This window comes from Eucyclogobius newberryi, unplaced genomic scaffold (assembly GCF_026437365.1).
Source record: "Eucyclogobius newberryi isolate DKJ021-1_F unplaced genomic scaffold, fEucNew1.0.hap1 SCAF_11, whole genome shotgun sequence".
Taxonomy (NCBI): Eukaryota; Metazoa; Chordata; class Actinopteri; order Gobiiformes; family Gobiidae; genus Eucyclogobius; species Eucyclogobius newberryi.
Genome location: NW_027315735.1, coordinates 11,452,663 through 11,466,850, shown reverse-complemented (window position 1 = coordinate 11,466,850; position 14,188 = coordinate 11,452,663). Strand labels below are relative to the sequence as shown.

General features: G+C 44.2%; 12 non-coding genes across 12 annotated transcripts; 7 read left to right on the top strand and 5 right to left on the bottom strand.

Annotated features, from left to right (window-relative positions):
• Window positions 1-449: 449 nt before the first annotated feature.
• Window positions 450-531, bottom strand: trnal-uag (transfer RNA leucine (anticodon UAG)). Its single transcript has one exon. It is a non-coding gene; the product is annotated as a tRNA-Leu (tRNA).
• Window positions 532-691: 160 nt separating this feature from the next.
• trnag-ucc (transfer RNA glycine (anticodon UCC)) lies at window positions 692-763 on the top strand. The gene has a single exon. It is a non-coding gene; the product is annotated as a tRNA-Gly (tRNA).
• A 5,473-nt stretch (window positions 764-6,236) lies between these two features.
• Window positions 6,237-6,318, top strand: trnas-aga (transfer RNA serine (anticodon AGA)). Its single transcript has one exon. It is a non-coding gene; the product is annotated as a tRNA-Ser (tRNA).
• A 180-nt stretch (window positions 6,319-6,498) lies between these two features.
• Window positions 6,499-6,580, bottom strand: trnal-uag (transfer RNA leucine (anticodon UAG)). Its single transcript has one exon. It is a non-coding gene; the product is annotated as a tRNA-Leu (tRNA).
• Window positions 6,581-8,685: 2,105 nt separating this feature from the next.
• Window positions 8,686-8,767, top strand: trnas-aga (transfer RNA serine (anticodon AGA)). The gene has a single exon. It is a non-coding gene; the product is annotated as a tRNA-Ser (tRNA).
• A 180-nt stretch (window positions 8,768-8,947) lies between these two features.
• trnal-uag (transfer RNA leucine (anticodon UAG)) lies at window positions 8,948-9,029 on the bottom strand. The gene has a single exon. It is a non-coding gene; the product is annotated as a tRNA-Leu (tRNA).
• A 2,081-nt stretch (window positions 9,030-11,110) lies between these two features.
• Window positions 11,111-11,192, top strand: trnas-aga (transfer RNA serine (anticodon AGA)). The gene has a single exon. It is a non-coding gene; the product is annotated as a tRNA-Ser (tRNA).
• A 180-nt stretch (window positions 11,193-11,372) lies between these two features.
• On the bottom strand, window positions 11,373-11,454 carry trnal-uag (transfer RNA leucine (anticodon UAG)). Its single transcript has one exon. It is a non-coding gene; the product is annotated as a tRNA-Leu (tRNA).
• A 160-nt stretch (window positions 11,455-11,614) lies between these two features.
• On the top strand, window positions 11,615-11,686 carry trnag-ucc (transfer RNA glycine (anticodon UCC)). Its single transcript has one exon. It is a non-coding gene; the product is annotated as a tRNA-Gly (tRNA).
• Window positions 11,687-13,041: 1,355 nt separating this feature from the next.
• On the top strand, window positions 13,042-13,123 carry trnas-aga (transfer RNA serine (anticodon AGA)). The gene has a single exon. It is a non-coding gene; the product is annotated as a tRNA-Ser (tRNA).
• A 180-nt stretch (window positions 13,124-13,303) lies between these two features.
• trnal-uag (transfer RNA leucine (anticodon UAG)) lies at window positions 13,304-13,385 on the bottom strand. Its single transcript has one exon. It is a non-coding gene; the product is annotated as a tRNA-Leu (tRNA).
• A 160-nt stretch (window positions 13,386-13,545) lies between these two features.
• trnag-ucc (transfer RNA glycine (anticodon UCC)) lies at window positions 13,546-13,617 on the top strand. The gene has a single exon. It is a non-coding gene; the product is annotated as a tRNA-Gly (tRNA).
• The last annotated feature ends 571 nt before the right edge of the window (window positions 13,618-14,188 follow it).

Here is a 14,188-nt window from a genome sequence, read left to right as displayed (position 1 = left end):
CTATGGCTTTTGATTTCTTTCGATCGATCGATCGATCTTTGCAAAGTAAATAAGTATTCAACTGCGGACTCTTGATTGACATTGCCATCCCTCTGAACTTCAGAAGCATGCGCTTTGGCCTCAAAACTCCTCCTACTTTTGGCGGCAGGAAAAAAAAGGCTACAACCCATACACACGCACAAGAAAAGGTTCCCGTAAGCAGCTAATGAGTTGTTGGACTAGAAATCCATTGGGAATTTTCCGCGCAGGTTCGAATCCTGCCAACAACGTGGTTCATGTTGTTCCCGTACGGGCCCCTGCTGGCAGGCCATTTGGCGGAAGTAAAGAATCCCTGGTTGGCTTTTGACCAGGGCCAGATTTAGAATATGTATTTTATGAAAGCTAAACTCAAACGGAAGCGCTGCCGACAGACATCACACAGCCCTGCTCTTGACGTTCGGCATGCGAACTGGCAGCGGTGGGATTTAAACCCACGCCTCCGAAGAGACTGGAACCTAAATCCAGCGCCTTAGACCACTCGGCCACGCTACCTGTTGCTCAGTTGGACAAGAAATGCGACCAGCGAAACCGTGCAAAAAAAGGCGTTTCTATGATAGTAATTATCTTCAAACCATGTTCCGTGTGCATGGAACTTTAGATATCAATTACAGGCGCCGATTTGCGACACGGCACTGCGAAAGCATGTGTCCTTGCGATGGTGGTATAGTGGTAAGCATAGCTGCCTTCCAAGCAGTTGACCCGGGTTCGATTCCCGGCCATCGCATGCTGTTCTTTTGAGTTATACATGTGTATATGCAGTTTCATTCACAACTAAAGCTCTCAGAGGGCAATGGCCAAACTGTCAAACAGTTGAGTATTAGAGCATTTGAACTAATCCTCTTGGCAGATCGCATGATTGCGGAGTGACAGGTATGAAACAGCCCCATAACATGAATGAGTGAATGCTGTTCACCCACTATAACAAGAATCAACAAAGTACATGACGCTGACGTGAAGTTGAACACGCAACTTTCTGATCTGGAGTCAGACGCGCTACCGTTGCGCCACAGAGGCAGCCCGAGTGGTCCGGTCCGATGGCGCTGTGTTACGTTATAGAAGAAACGCTCAAATAAGCTCTATTTTCAGAATCAAAAAGGTTTTCTGGCAATTGTCAGTGAACAAAATTCCCAAACTACAAGCGTACTTGGGTGGTAAGGTGCAGCATAGCATTTTAGCCTAAGTCCAAGATGTTTATAACACATGAGATTATTCAGCAACGCCTTGACAGGGATGACTAATGAGGCCAAAGAGTTCTTTTGGGGTCTCCCCACGTAGATTTAAATCCTGAGAGTAATGGCTTCTTCTGCTCAAGTGTGTGATGGGATTTTGTTTACTTTGCCAGTGCCCCATTTTTAAGCCTATGGCTTTTGATTTCTTTCGATCGATCGATCTTTGCAAAGTAAATAAGTATTCAACTGCGGACTCTTGGTTGACATTGCCATCCCTCTGAACTTTAGAAGCATGCGCTTTGGCCTCAAAACTCCTCCTACTTTTGGCGGCAGGAAAAAAAGGCTACAACCCATACACACGCACAAGAAAAGGTTCCGATGGCGCTGTGTTACGTTATAGAAGAAACGCTCAAATAAGCTCTATTTTCAGAATCAAAAAGGTTTTCTGGCAATTGTCAGTGAACAAAATTCCCAAACTACAAGCGTACTTGGGTGGTAAGGTGCAGCATAGCATTTTAGCCTAAGTCCAAGATGTTTATAACACATGAGATTATTCAGCAACGCCTTGACAGGGATGACTAATGAGGCCAAAGAGTTCTTTTGGGGTCTCCCCACGTAGATTTAAATCCTGAGAGTAATGGCTTCTTCTGCTCAAGTGTGTGATGGGATTTTGTTTACTTTGCCAGTGCCCCATTTTTAAGCCTATGGCTTTTGATTTCTTTCGATCGATCGATCTTTGCAAAGTAAATAAGTATTCAACTGCGGACTCTTGGTTGACATTGCCATCCCTCTGAACTTTAGAAGCATGCGCTTTGGCCTCAAAACTCCTCCTACTTTTGGCGGCAGGAAAAAAAGGCTACAACCCATACACACGCACAAGAAAAGGTTCCGATGGCGCTGTGTTACGTTATAGAAGAAACGCTCAAATAAGCTCTATTTTCAGAATCAAAAAGGTTTTCTGGCAATTGTCAGTGAACAAAATTCCCAAACTACAAGCGTACTTGGGTGGTAAGGTGCAGCATAGCATTTTAGCCTAAGTCCAAGATGTTTATAACACATGAGATTATTCAGCAACGCCTTGACAGGGATGACTAATGAGGCCAAAGAGTTCTTTTGGGGTCTCCCCACGTAGATTTAAATCCTGAGAGTAATGGCTTCTTCTGCTCAAGTGTGTGATGGGATTTTGTTTACTTTGCCAGTGCCCCATTTTTAAGCCTATGGCTTTTGATTTCTTTCGATCGATCGATCGATCTTTGCAAAGTAAATAAGTATTCAACTGCGGACTCTTGGTTGACATTGCCATCCCTCTGAACTTTAGAAGCATGCGCTTTGGCCTCAAAACTCCTCCTACTTTTGGCGGCAGGAACAAAAAGGCTACAACCCATACACACGCACAAGAAAAGGTTCCGATGGCGCTGTGTTACGTTATAGAAGAAACGCTCAAATAAGCTCTATTTTCAGAATCAAAAAGGTTTTCTGGCAATTGTCAGTGAACAAAATTCCCAAACTACAAGCGTACTTGGGTGGTAAGGTGCAGCATAGCATTTTAGCCTAAGTCCAAGATGTTTATAACACTTGAGATTATTCAGCAACGCCTTGACAGGGATGACTAATGAGGCCAAAGAGTTCTTTTGGGGTCTCCCCACGTAGATTTAAATCCTGAGAGTAATGGCTTCTTCTGCTCAAGTGTGTGATGGGATTTTGTTTACTTTGCCAGTGCCCCATTTTTAAGCCTATGGCTTTTGATTTCTTTCGATCGATCGATCTTTGCAAAGTAAATAAGTATTCAACTGCGGACTCTTGGTTGACATTGCCATCCCTCTGAACTTTAGAAGCATGCGCTTTGGCCTCAAAACTCCTCCTACTTTTGGCGGCAGGAAAAAAAGGCTACAACCCATACACACGCACAAGAAAAGGTTCCGATGGCGCTGTGTTACGTTATAGAAGAAACGCTCAAATAAGCTCTATTTTCAGAATCAAAAAGGTTTTCTGGCAATTGTCAGTGAACAAAATTCCCAAACTACAAGCGTACTTGGGTGGTAAGGTGCAGCATAGCATTTTAGCCTAAGTCCAAGATGTTTATAACACATGAGATTATTCAGCAACGCCTTGACAGGGATGACTAATGAGGCCAAAGAGTTCTTTTGGGGTCTCCCCACGTAGATTTAAATCCTGAGAGTAATGGCTTCTTCTGCTCAAGTGTGTGATGGGATTTTGTTTACTTTGCCAGTGCCCCATTTTTAAGCCTATGGCTTTTGATTTCTTTCGATCGATCGATCTTTGCAAAGTAAATAAGTATTCAACTGCGGACTCTTGGTTGACATTGCCATCCCTCTGAACTTTAGAAGCATGCGCTTTGGCCTCAAAACTCCTCCTACTTTTGGCGGCAGGAAAAAAAGGCTACAACCCATACACACGCACAAGAAAAGGTTCCGATGGCGCTGTGTTACGTTATAGAAGAAACGCTCAAATAAGCTCTATTTTCAGAATCAAAAAGGTTTTCTGGCAATTGTCAGTGAACAAAATTCCCAAACTACAAGCGTACTTGGGTGGTAAGGTGCAGCATAGCATTTTAGCCTAAGTCCAAGATGTTTATAACACATGAGATTATTCAGCAACGCCTTGACAGGGATGACTAATGAGGCCAAAGAGTTCTTTTGGGGTCTCCCCACGTAGATTTAAATCCTGAGAGTAATGGCTTCTTCTGCTCAAGTGTGTGATGGGATTTTGTTTACTTTGCCAGTGCCCCATTTTTAAGCCTATGGCTTTTGATTTCTTTCGATCGATCGATCTTTGCAAAGTAAATAAGTATTCAACTGCGGACTCTTGGTTGACATTGCCATCCCTCTGAACTTTAGAAGCATGGGCTTTGGCCTCAAAACTCCTCCTACTTTTGGCGGCAGGAAAAAAAGGCTACAACCCATACACACGCACAAGAAAAGGTTCCGATGGCGCTGTGTTACGTTATAGAAGAAACGCTCAAATAAGCTCTATTTTCAGAATCAAAAAGGTTTTCTGGCAATTGTCAGTGAACAAAATTCCCAAACTACAAGCGTACTTGGGTGGTAAGGTGCAGCATAGCATTTTAGCCTAAGTCCAAGATGTTTATAACACATGAGATTATTCAGCAACGCCTTGACAGGGATGACTAATGAGGCCAAAGAGTTCTTTTGGGGTCTCCCCACGTAGATTTAAATCCTGAGAGTAATGGCTTCTTCTGCTCAAGTGTGTGATGGGATTTTGTTTACTTTGCCAGTGCCCCATTTTTAAGCCTATGGCTTTTGATTTCTTTCGATCGATCGATCGATCTTTGCAAAGTAAATAAGTATTCAACTGCGGACTCTTGGTTGACATTGCCATCCCTCTGAACTTTAGAAGCATGCGCTTTGGCCTCAAAACTCCTCCTACTTTTGGCGGCAGGAAAAAAAGGCTACAACCCATACACACGCACAAGAAAAGGTTCCGATGGCGCTGTGTTACGTTATAGAAGAAACGCTCAAATAAGCTCTATTTTCAGAATCAAAAAGGTTTTCTGGCAATTGTCAGTGAACAAAATTCCCAAACTACAAGCGTACTTGGGTGGTAAGGTGCAGCATAGCATTTTAGCCTAAGTCCAAGATGTTTATAACACATGAGATTATTCAGCAACGCCTTGACAGGGATGACTAATGAGGCCAAAGAGTTCTTTTGGGGTCTCCCCACGTAGATTTAAATCCTGAGAGTAATGGCTTCTTCTGCTCAAGTGTGTGATGGGATTTTGTTTACTTTGCCAGTGCCCCATTTTTAAGCCTATGGCTTTTGATTTCTTTCGATCGATCGATCTTTGCAAAGTAAATAAGTATTCAACTGCGGACTCTTGGTTGACATTGCCATCCCTCTGAACATTAGAAGCATGCGCTTTGGCCTCAAAACTCCTCCTACTTTTGGCGGCAGGAAAAAAAGGCTACAACCCATACACACGCACAAGAAAAGGTTCCGATGGCGCTGTGTTACGTTATAGAAGAAACGCTCAAATAAGCTCTATTTTCAGAATCAAAAAGGTTTTCTGGCAATTGTCAGTGAACAAAATTCCCAAACTACAAGCGTACTTGGGTGGTAAGGTGCAGCATAGCATTTTAGCCTAAGTCCAAGATGTTTATAACACATGAGATTATTCAGCAACGCCTTGACAGGGATGACTAATGAGGCCAAAGAGTTCTTTTGGGGTCTCCCCACGTAGATTTAAATCCTGAGAGTAATGGCTTCTTCTGCTCAAGTGTGTGATGGGATTTTGTTTACTTTGCCAGTGCCCCATTTTTAAGCCTATGGCTTTTGATTTCTTTCGATCGATCGATCGATCTTTGCAAAGTAAATAAGTATTCAACTGCGGACTCTTGGTTGACATTGCCATCCCTCTGAACTTTAGAAGCATGCGCTTTGGCCTCAAAACTCCTCCTACTTTTGGCGGCAGGAACAAAAAGGCTACAACCCATACACACGCACAAGAAAAGGTTCCGATGGCGCTGTGTTACGTTATAGAAGAAACGCTCAAATAAGCTCTATTTTCAGAATCAAAAAGGTTTTCTGGCAATTGTCAGTGAACAAAATTCCCAAACTACAAGCGTACTTGGGTGGTAAGGTGCAGCATAGCATTTTAGCCTAAGTCCAAGATGTTTATAACACATGAGATTATTCAGCAACGCCTTGACAGGGATGACTAATGAGGCCAAAGAGTTCTTTTGGGGTCTCCCCACGTAGATTTAAATCCTGAGAGTAATGGCTTCTTCTGCTCAAGTGTGTGATGGGATTTTGTTTACTTTGCCAGTGCCCCATTTTTAAGCCTATGGCTTTTGATTTCTTTCGATCGATCGATCGATCTTTGCAAAGTAAATAAGTATTCAACTGCGGACTCTTGGTTGACATTGCCATCCCTCTGAACTTTAGAAGCATGCGCTTTGGCCTCAAAACTCCTCCTACTTTTGGCGGCAGGAAAAAAAGGCTACAACCCATACACACGCACAAGAAAAGGTTCCCGTAAGCAGCTAATGAGTTGTTGTGGCCGAGTGGTTAAGGCGATGGACTAGAAATCCATTGGGAATTTCCCGTGCAGGTTTGAATCCTGCCAACAACGTGGTTTGTGTTGTTCCCGTACGGGCCCCTGCTGGCAGGCCATTTGGCGGAAGTAAAGAATCCCTGGTTGGCTTTTGACCAGGGCCAGATTTAGAATATGTATTTTATGAAAGCTAAACTCAAACGGAAGCGCTGCCGACAGACATCACACAGCCCTGCTCTTGACGTTCGGCATGCGAACTGGCAGCGGTGGGATTTAAACCCACGCCTCCGAAGAGACTGGAACCTAAATCCAGCGACTTAGACCACTCGGCCACGCTACCTGTTGCTCAGTTGGACAAGAAATGCGACCAGCGAAACCGTGCAAAAAAAGGCGTTTCTATGATAGTAATTATCTTCAAACCATGTTCCGTATGCATGGAACTTTAGATATCAATTACAGGCGCCGATTTGCGACACGGCACTGCGAAAGCATGTGTCCTTGCGATGGTGGTATAGTGGTAAGCATAGCTGCCTTCCAAGAAGTTGACCCGGGTTAGATTCCCGGCCATCGCATGCTGTACTTTTGAGTTATACATGTGTATATGCAGTTTCATTCACAACTAAAGCTCTCAGAGGGCAATGGCCAAACTGTCAAACAGTTGAGTATTAGAGCATTTGAACTAATCCTCATGGCAGATCGCATGATTGCGGAGTGACAGGTATGAAACAGCCCCATAACATGAATGAGTGAATGCTGTTCACCCACTATAACAAGAATCAACAAAGTACATGACGCTGACGTGAAGTTGAACACGCAACTTTCTGATCTGGAGTCAGACGCGCTACCGTTGCGCCACAGAGGCAGCCCGAGTGGTCCGGTCCGATGGCGCTGTGTTACGTTATAGAAGAAACGCTCAAATAAGCTCTATTTTCAGAATCAAAAAGGTTTTCTGGCAATTGTCAGTGAACAAAATTCCCAAACTACAAGCGTACTTGGGTGGTAAGGTGCAGCATAGCATTTTAGCCTAAGTCCAAGATGTTTATAACACATGAGATTATTCAGCAACGCCTTGACAGGGATGACTAATGAGGCCAAAGAGTTCTTTTGGGGTCTCCCCACGTAGATTTAAATCCTGAGAGTAATGGCTTCTTCTGCTCAAGTGTGTGATGGGATTTTGTTTACTTTGCCAGTGCCCCATTTTTAAGCCTATGGCTTTTGATTTCTTTCGATCGATCGATCGATCTTTGCAAAGTAAATAAGTATTCAACTGCGGACTCTTGGTTGACATTGCCATCCCTCTGAACTTTAGAAGCATGCGCTTTGGCCTCAAAACTCCTCCTACTTTTGGCGGCAGGAAAAAAAGGCTACAACCCATACACACGCACAAGAAAAGGTTCCGATGGCGCTGTGTTACGTTATAGAAGAAACGCTCAAATAAGCTCTATTTTCAGAATCAAAAAGGTTTTCTGGCAATTGTCAGTGAACAAAATTCCCAAACTACAAGCGTACTTGGGTGGTAAGGTGCAGCATAGCATTTTAGCCTAAGTCCAAGATGTTTATAACACATGAGATTATTCAGCAACGCCTTGACAGGGATGACTAATGAGGCCAAAGAGTTCTTTTGGGGTCTCCCCACGTAGATTTAAATCCTGAGAGTAATGGCTTCTTCTGCTCAAGTGTGTGATGGGATTTTGTTTACTTTGCCAGTGCCCCATTTTTAAGCCTATGGCTTTTGATTTCTTTCGATCGATCGATCGATCTTTGCAAAGTAAATAAGTATTCAACTGCGGACTCTTGGTTGACATTGCCATCCCTCTGAACTTTAGAAGCATGCGCTTTGGCCTCAAAACTCCTCCTACTTTTGGCGGCAGGAACAAAAAGGCTACAACCCATACACACGCACAAGAAAAGGTTCCGATGGCGCTGTGTTACGTTATAGAAGAAACGCTCAAATAAGCTCTATTTTCAGAATCAAAAAGGTTTTCTGGCAATTGTCAGTGAACAAAATTCCCAAACTACAAGCGTACTTGGGTGGTAAGGTGCAGCATAGCATTTTAGCCTAAGTCCAAGATGTTTATAACACATGAGATTATTCAGCAACGCCTTGACAGGGATGACTAATGAGGCCAAAGAGTTCTTTTGGGGTCTCCCCACGTAGATTTAAATCCTGAGAGTAATGGCTTCTTCTGCTCAAGTGTGTGATGGGATTTTGTTTACTTTGCCAGTGCCCCATTTTTAAGCCTATGGCTTTTGATTTCTTTCGATCGATCGATCTTTGCAAAGTAAATAAGTATTCAACTGCGGACTCTTGATTGACATTGCCATCCCTCTGAACTTTAGAAGCATGCGCTTTGGCCTCAAAACTCCTCCTACTTTTGGCGGCAGGAAAAAAAGGCTACAACCCATACACACGCACAAGAAAAGGTTCCCGTAAGTAGCTAATGAGTTGTTGTGGCCGAGTGGTTAAGGCGATGGACTAGAAATCCATTGGGAATTTCCCGCGCAGGTTCGAATCCTGCCAACAACGTGGTTCATGTTGTTCCCGTACGGGCCCCTGCTGGCAGGCCATTTGGCGGAAGTAAAGAATCCCTGGTTGGCTTTTGACCAGGGCCAGATTTAGAATATGTATTTTATGAAAGCTAAACTCAAACGGAAGCGCTGCCGACAGACATCACACAGCCCTGCTCTTGACGTTCGGCATGCGAACTGGCAGCGGTGGGATTTAAACCCACGCCTCCGAAGAGACTGGAACCTAAATCCAGCGACTTAGACCACTCGGCCACGCTACCTGTTGCTCAGTTGGACAAGAAATGCGACCAGCGAAACCGTGCAAAAAAAGGCGTTTCTGTGATAGTAATTATCTTCAAACCATGTTCCGTGTGCATGGAACTTTAGATATCAATTACAGGCGCCGATTTGCGACACGGCACTGCGAAAGCAAGTGTCCTTGCGATGGTGGTATGGTGGTAAGCATAGCTGCCTTCCAAGAAGTTGACCCGGGTTCGATTCCCGGCCATAGCATGCTGTATTTTTGAGTTATACATGTGTATATGCAGTTTCATTCACAACTAAAGCTCTCAGAGGGCAATGGCCAAACTGTCAAACAGTTGAGTATTAGAGCATTTGAACTAATCCTCTTGGCAGATCGCATGATTGCGGAGTGACAGGTATGAAACAGCCCCATAACATGAATGAGTGAATGCTGTTCACCCACTATAACAAGAATCAACAAAGTACATGACGCTGACGTGAAGTTGAACACGCAACTTTCTGATCTGGAGTCAGACGCGCTACCGTTGCGCCACAGAGGCAGCCCGAGTGGTCCGGTCCGATGGCGCTGTGTTACGTTATAGAAGAAACGCTCAAATAAGCTCTATTTTCAGAATCAAAAAGGTTTTCTGGCAATTGTCAGTGAACAAAATTCCCAAACTACAAGCGTACTTGGGTGGTAAGGTGCAGCATAGCATTTTAGCCTAAGTCCAAGATGTTTATAACACATGAGATTACATAGATGACTAATGAGGCCAAAGAGTTCTTTTGGGGTCTCCCCACGTAGATTTAAATCCTGAGAGTAATGGCTTCTTCTGCTCAAGTGTGTGATCGGATTTTGTTTACTTTGTCAGTGCCCCATTTTTAAGCCTATGGCTTTTGATTTCTTTCGATCGATCGATCTTTGCAAAGTAAATAAGTATTCAACTGCGGACTCTTGGTTGACATTGCTATCCCTCTGAACTTTAGAAGCATGCGCTTTGGCCTCAAAACTCCTCCTACTTTTGGCGGCAGGAACAAAAAGGCTACAACCCATACACACGCACAAGAAAAGGTTCCGATGGCGCTGTGTTACGTTATAGAAGAAACGCTCAAATAAGCTCTATTTTCAGAATCAAAAAGGTTTTCTGGCAATTGTCAGTGAACAAAATTCCCAAACTACAAGCGTACTTGGGTGGTAAGGTGCAGCATAGCATTTTAGCCTAAGTCCAAGATGTTTATAACACATGAGATTATTCAGCAACGCCTTGACAGGGATGACTAATGAGGCCAAAGAGTTCTTTTGGGGTCTCCCCACGTAGATTTAAATCCTGAGAGTAATGGCTTCTTCTGCTCAAGTGTGTGATGGGATTTTGTTTACTTTGCCAGTGCCCCATTTTTAAGCCTATGGCTTTTGATTTCTTTCGATCGATCGATCTTTGCAAAGTAAATAAGTATTCAACTGCAGACTCTTGATTGACATTGCCATCCCTCTGAACTTTAGAAGCATGCGCTTTGGCCTCAAAACTCCTCCTACTTTTGGCGGCAGGAAAAAAAGGCTACAACCCATACACACGCACAAGAAAAGGTTCCGATGGCGCTGTGTTACGTTATAGAAGAAACGCTCAAATAAGCTCTATTTTCAGAATCAAAAAGGTTTTCTGGCAATTGTCAGTGAACAAAATTCCCAAACTACAAGCGTACTTGGGTGGTAAGGTGCAGCATAGCATTTTAGCCTAAGTCCAAGATGTTTATAACACATGAGATTATTCAGCAACGCCTTGACAGGGATGACTAATGAGGCCAAAGAGTTCTTTTGGGGTCTCCCCACGTAGATTTAAATCCTGAGAGTAATGGCTTCTTCTGCTCAAGTGTGTGATGGGATTTTGTTTACTTTGCCAGTGCCCCATTTTTAAGCCTATGGCTTTTGATTTCTTTCGATCGATCGATCTTTGCAAAGTAAATAAGTATTCAACTGCGGACTCTTGATTGACATTGCCATCCCTCTGAACTTTAGAAGCATGCGCTTTGGCCTAAAAACTCCTCCTACTTTTGGCGGCAGGAAAAAAAGGCTACAACCCATACACACGCACAAGAAAAGGTTCCCGTAAGCAGCTAATGAGTTGTTGTGGCCGAGTGGTTAAGGCGATGGACTAGAAATCCATTGGGAATTTCCCGCGCAGGTTCGAATCCTGCCAACAACGTGGTTCATGTTGTTCCCGTACGGGCCCCTGCTGGTAGGCCATTTGGCGGAAGTAAAGAATCCCTGGTTGGCTTTTGACCAGGGCCAGATTTAGAATATGTATTTTATGAAAGCTAAACTCAAACGGAAGCGCTGCCGACAGACATCACACAGCCCTGCTCTTGACGTTCGGCGTGCGAACTGGCAGCGGTGGGATTTAAACACACGCCTCCGAAGAGACTGGAACCTAAATCCAGCGCCTTAGACCACTCGGCCACGCTACCTGTTGCTCAGTTGGACAAGAAATGCGACCAGCGAAACCGTGCAAAAAAAGGCGTTTCTATGATAGTAATTATCTTCAAACCATGTTCCGTGTGCATGGAACTTTAGATATCAATTACAGGCGCCGATTTGCGACACGGCACTGCGAAAGCATGTGTCCTTGCGATGGTGGTATAGTGGTAAGCATAGCTGCCTTCCAAGAAGTTGACCCGGGTTCGATTCCCGGCCATCGCATGCTGTACTTTTGAGTTATACATGTGTATATGCAGTTTCATTCACAACTAAAGCTCTCAGAGGGCAATGGCCAAACTGTCAAACAGTTGAGTATTAGAGCATTTGAACTAATCCTCTTGGCAGATCGCATGATTGCGGAGTGACAGGTATGAAACAGCCCCATAACATGAATGAGTGAATGCTGTTCACCCACTATAACAAGAATCAACAAAGTACATGACGCTGACGTGAAGTTGAACACGCAACTTTCTGATCTGGAGTCAGACGCGCTACCGTTGCGCCACAGAGGCAGCCCGAGTGGTCCGGTCCGATGGCGCTGTGTTACGTTATAGAAGAAACGCTCAAATAAGCTCTATTTTCAGAATCAAAAAGGTTTTCTGGCAATTGTCAGTGAACAAAATTCCCAAACTACAAGCGTACTTGGGTGGTAAGGTGCAGCATAGCATTTTAGCCTAAGTCCAAGATGTTTATAACACATGAGATTATTCAGCAACGCCTTGACAGGGATGACTAATGAGGCCAAAGAGTTCTTTTGGGGTCTCCCCACGTAGATTTAAATCCTGAGAGTAATGGCTTCTTCTGCTCAAGTGTGTGATGGGATTTTGTTTACTTTGCCAGTGCCCCATTTTTAAGCCTATGGCTTTTGATTTCTTTCGATCGATCGATCGATCTTTGCAAAGTAAATAAGTATTCAACTGCGGACTCTTGGTTGACATTGCCATCCCTCTGAACTTTAGAAGCATGCGCTTTGGCCTCAAAACTCCTCCTACTTTTGGCGGCAGGAAAAAAAGGCTACAACCCATACACACGCACAAGAAAAGGTTACGATGGCGTTGTGTTACGTTATAGAAGAAACGCTCAAATAAGCTCTATTTTCAGAATCAAAAAGGTTTTCTGGCAATTGTCAGTGAACAAAATTCCCAAACTACAAGCGTACTTGGGTGGTAAGGTGCAGCATAGCATTTTAGCCTAAGTCCAAGATGTTTATAACACATGAGATTATTCAGCAACGCCTTGACAGGGATGACTAATGAGGCCAAAGAGTTCTTGTGGGGTCTCCCCACGTAGATTTAAATCCTGAGAGTAATGGCTTCTTCTGCTCAAGTGTGTGATGGGATTTTGTTTACTTTGCCAGTGCCCCATTTTTAAGCCTATGGCTTTTGATTTCTTTCGATCGATCGATCTTTGCAAAGTAAATAAGTATTCAACTGCGGACTCTTGATTGACATTGCCATCCCTCTGAACTTTAGAAGCATGCGCTTTGGCCTCAAAACTCCTCCTACTTTTGGCGGCAGGAAAAAAAGGCTACAACCCATACACACGCACAAGAAAAGGTTCCCGTAAGCAGCTAATGAGTTGTTGTGGCCGAGTGGTTAAGGCGATGGACTAGAAATCCATTGGGAATTTCCCGCGCAGGTTCGAATCCTGCCAACAACGTGGTTCATGTTGGTCCCGTACGAGCCCCTGCTGGCAGGCAATTTGGCGGAAGTAAAGAATCCCTGGTTGGCTTTTGACCAGGGCCAGATTTAGAATATGTATTTTATGAAAGATAAACTCAAACGGAAGCGCTGCCGACAGACATCACACAGCCCTGCTCTTGACGTTCGGCATGCGAACTGGCAGCGGTGGGATTTAAACCCACCCCTCCGAAGAGACTGGAACCTAAATCCAGCGCCTTAGACCACTCGGCCACGCTACCTGTTGCTCAGTTGGACAAGAAATGCAACCAGCGAAACCGTGCAAAAAAAGGCGTTTCTATGATAGTAATTATCTTCAAACCATGTTCCGTGTGCATGGAACTTTAGATATCAATTACAGGCGCCGATTTGCGACACGGCACTGCGAAAGCATGTGTCCTTGCGATGGTGGTATAGTGGTAAGCATAGCTGCCTTCCAAGAAGTTGACCCGGGTTCGATTCCCGGCCATCGCATGCTGTACTTTTGAGTTATACATGTGTATATGCAGTTTCATTCACAACTAAAGCTCTCAGAGGGCAATGGCCAAACTGTCAAACAGTTGAGTATTAGAGCATTTGAACTAATCCTCTTGGCAGATCGCATGATTGCGGAGTGACAGGTATGAAACAGCCCCATAACATGAATGAGTGAATGCTGTTCACCCACTATAACAAGAATCAACAAAGTACATGACGCTGACGTGAAGTTGAACACGCAACTTTCTGATCTGGAGTCAGACGCGCTACCGTTGCGCCACAGAGGCAGCCCGAGTGGTCCGGTCCGATGGCGCTGTGTTACGTTATAGAAGAAACGCTCAAATAAGCTCTATTTTCAGAATCAAAAAGGTTTTCTGGCAATTGTCAGTGAACAAAATTCCCAAACTACAAGCGTACTTGGGTGGTAAGGTGCAGCATAGCATTTTAGCCTAAGTCCAAGATGTTTATAACACATGAGATTATTCAGCAACGCCTTGACAGGGATGACTAATGAGGCCAAAGAGTTCTTTTGGGGTCTCCCCACGTAGATTTAAATCCTGAGAGTAAT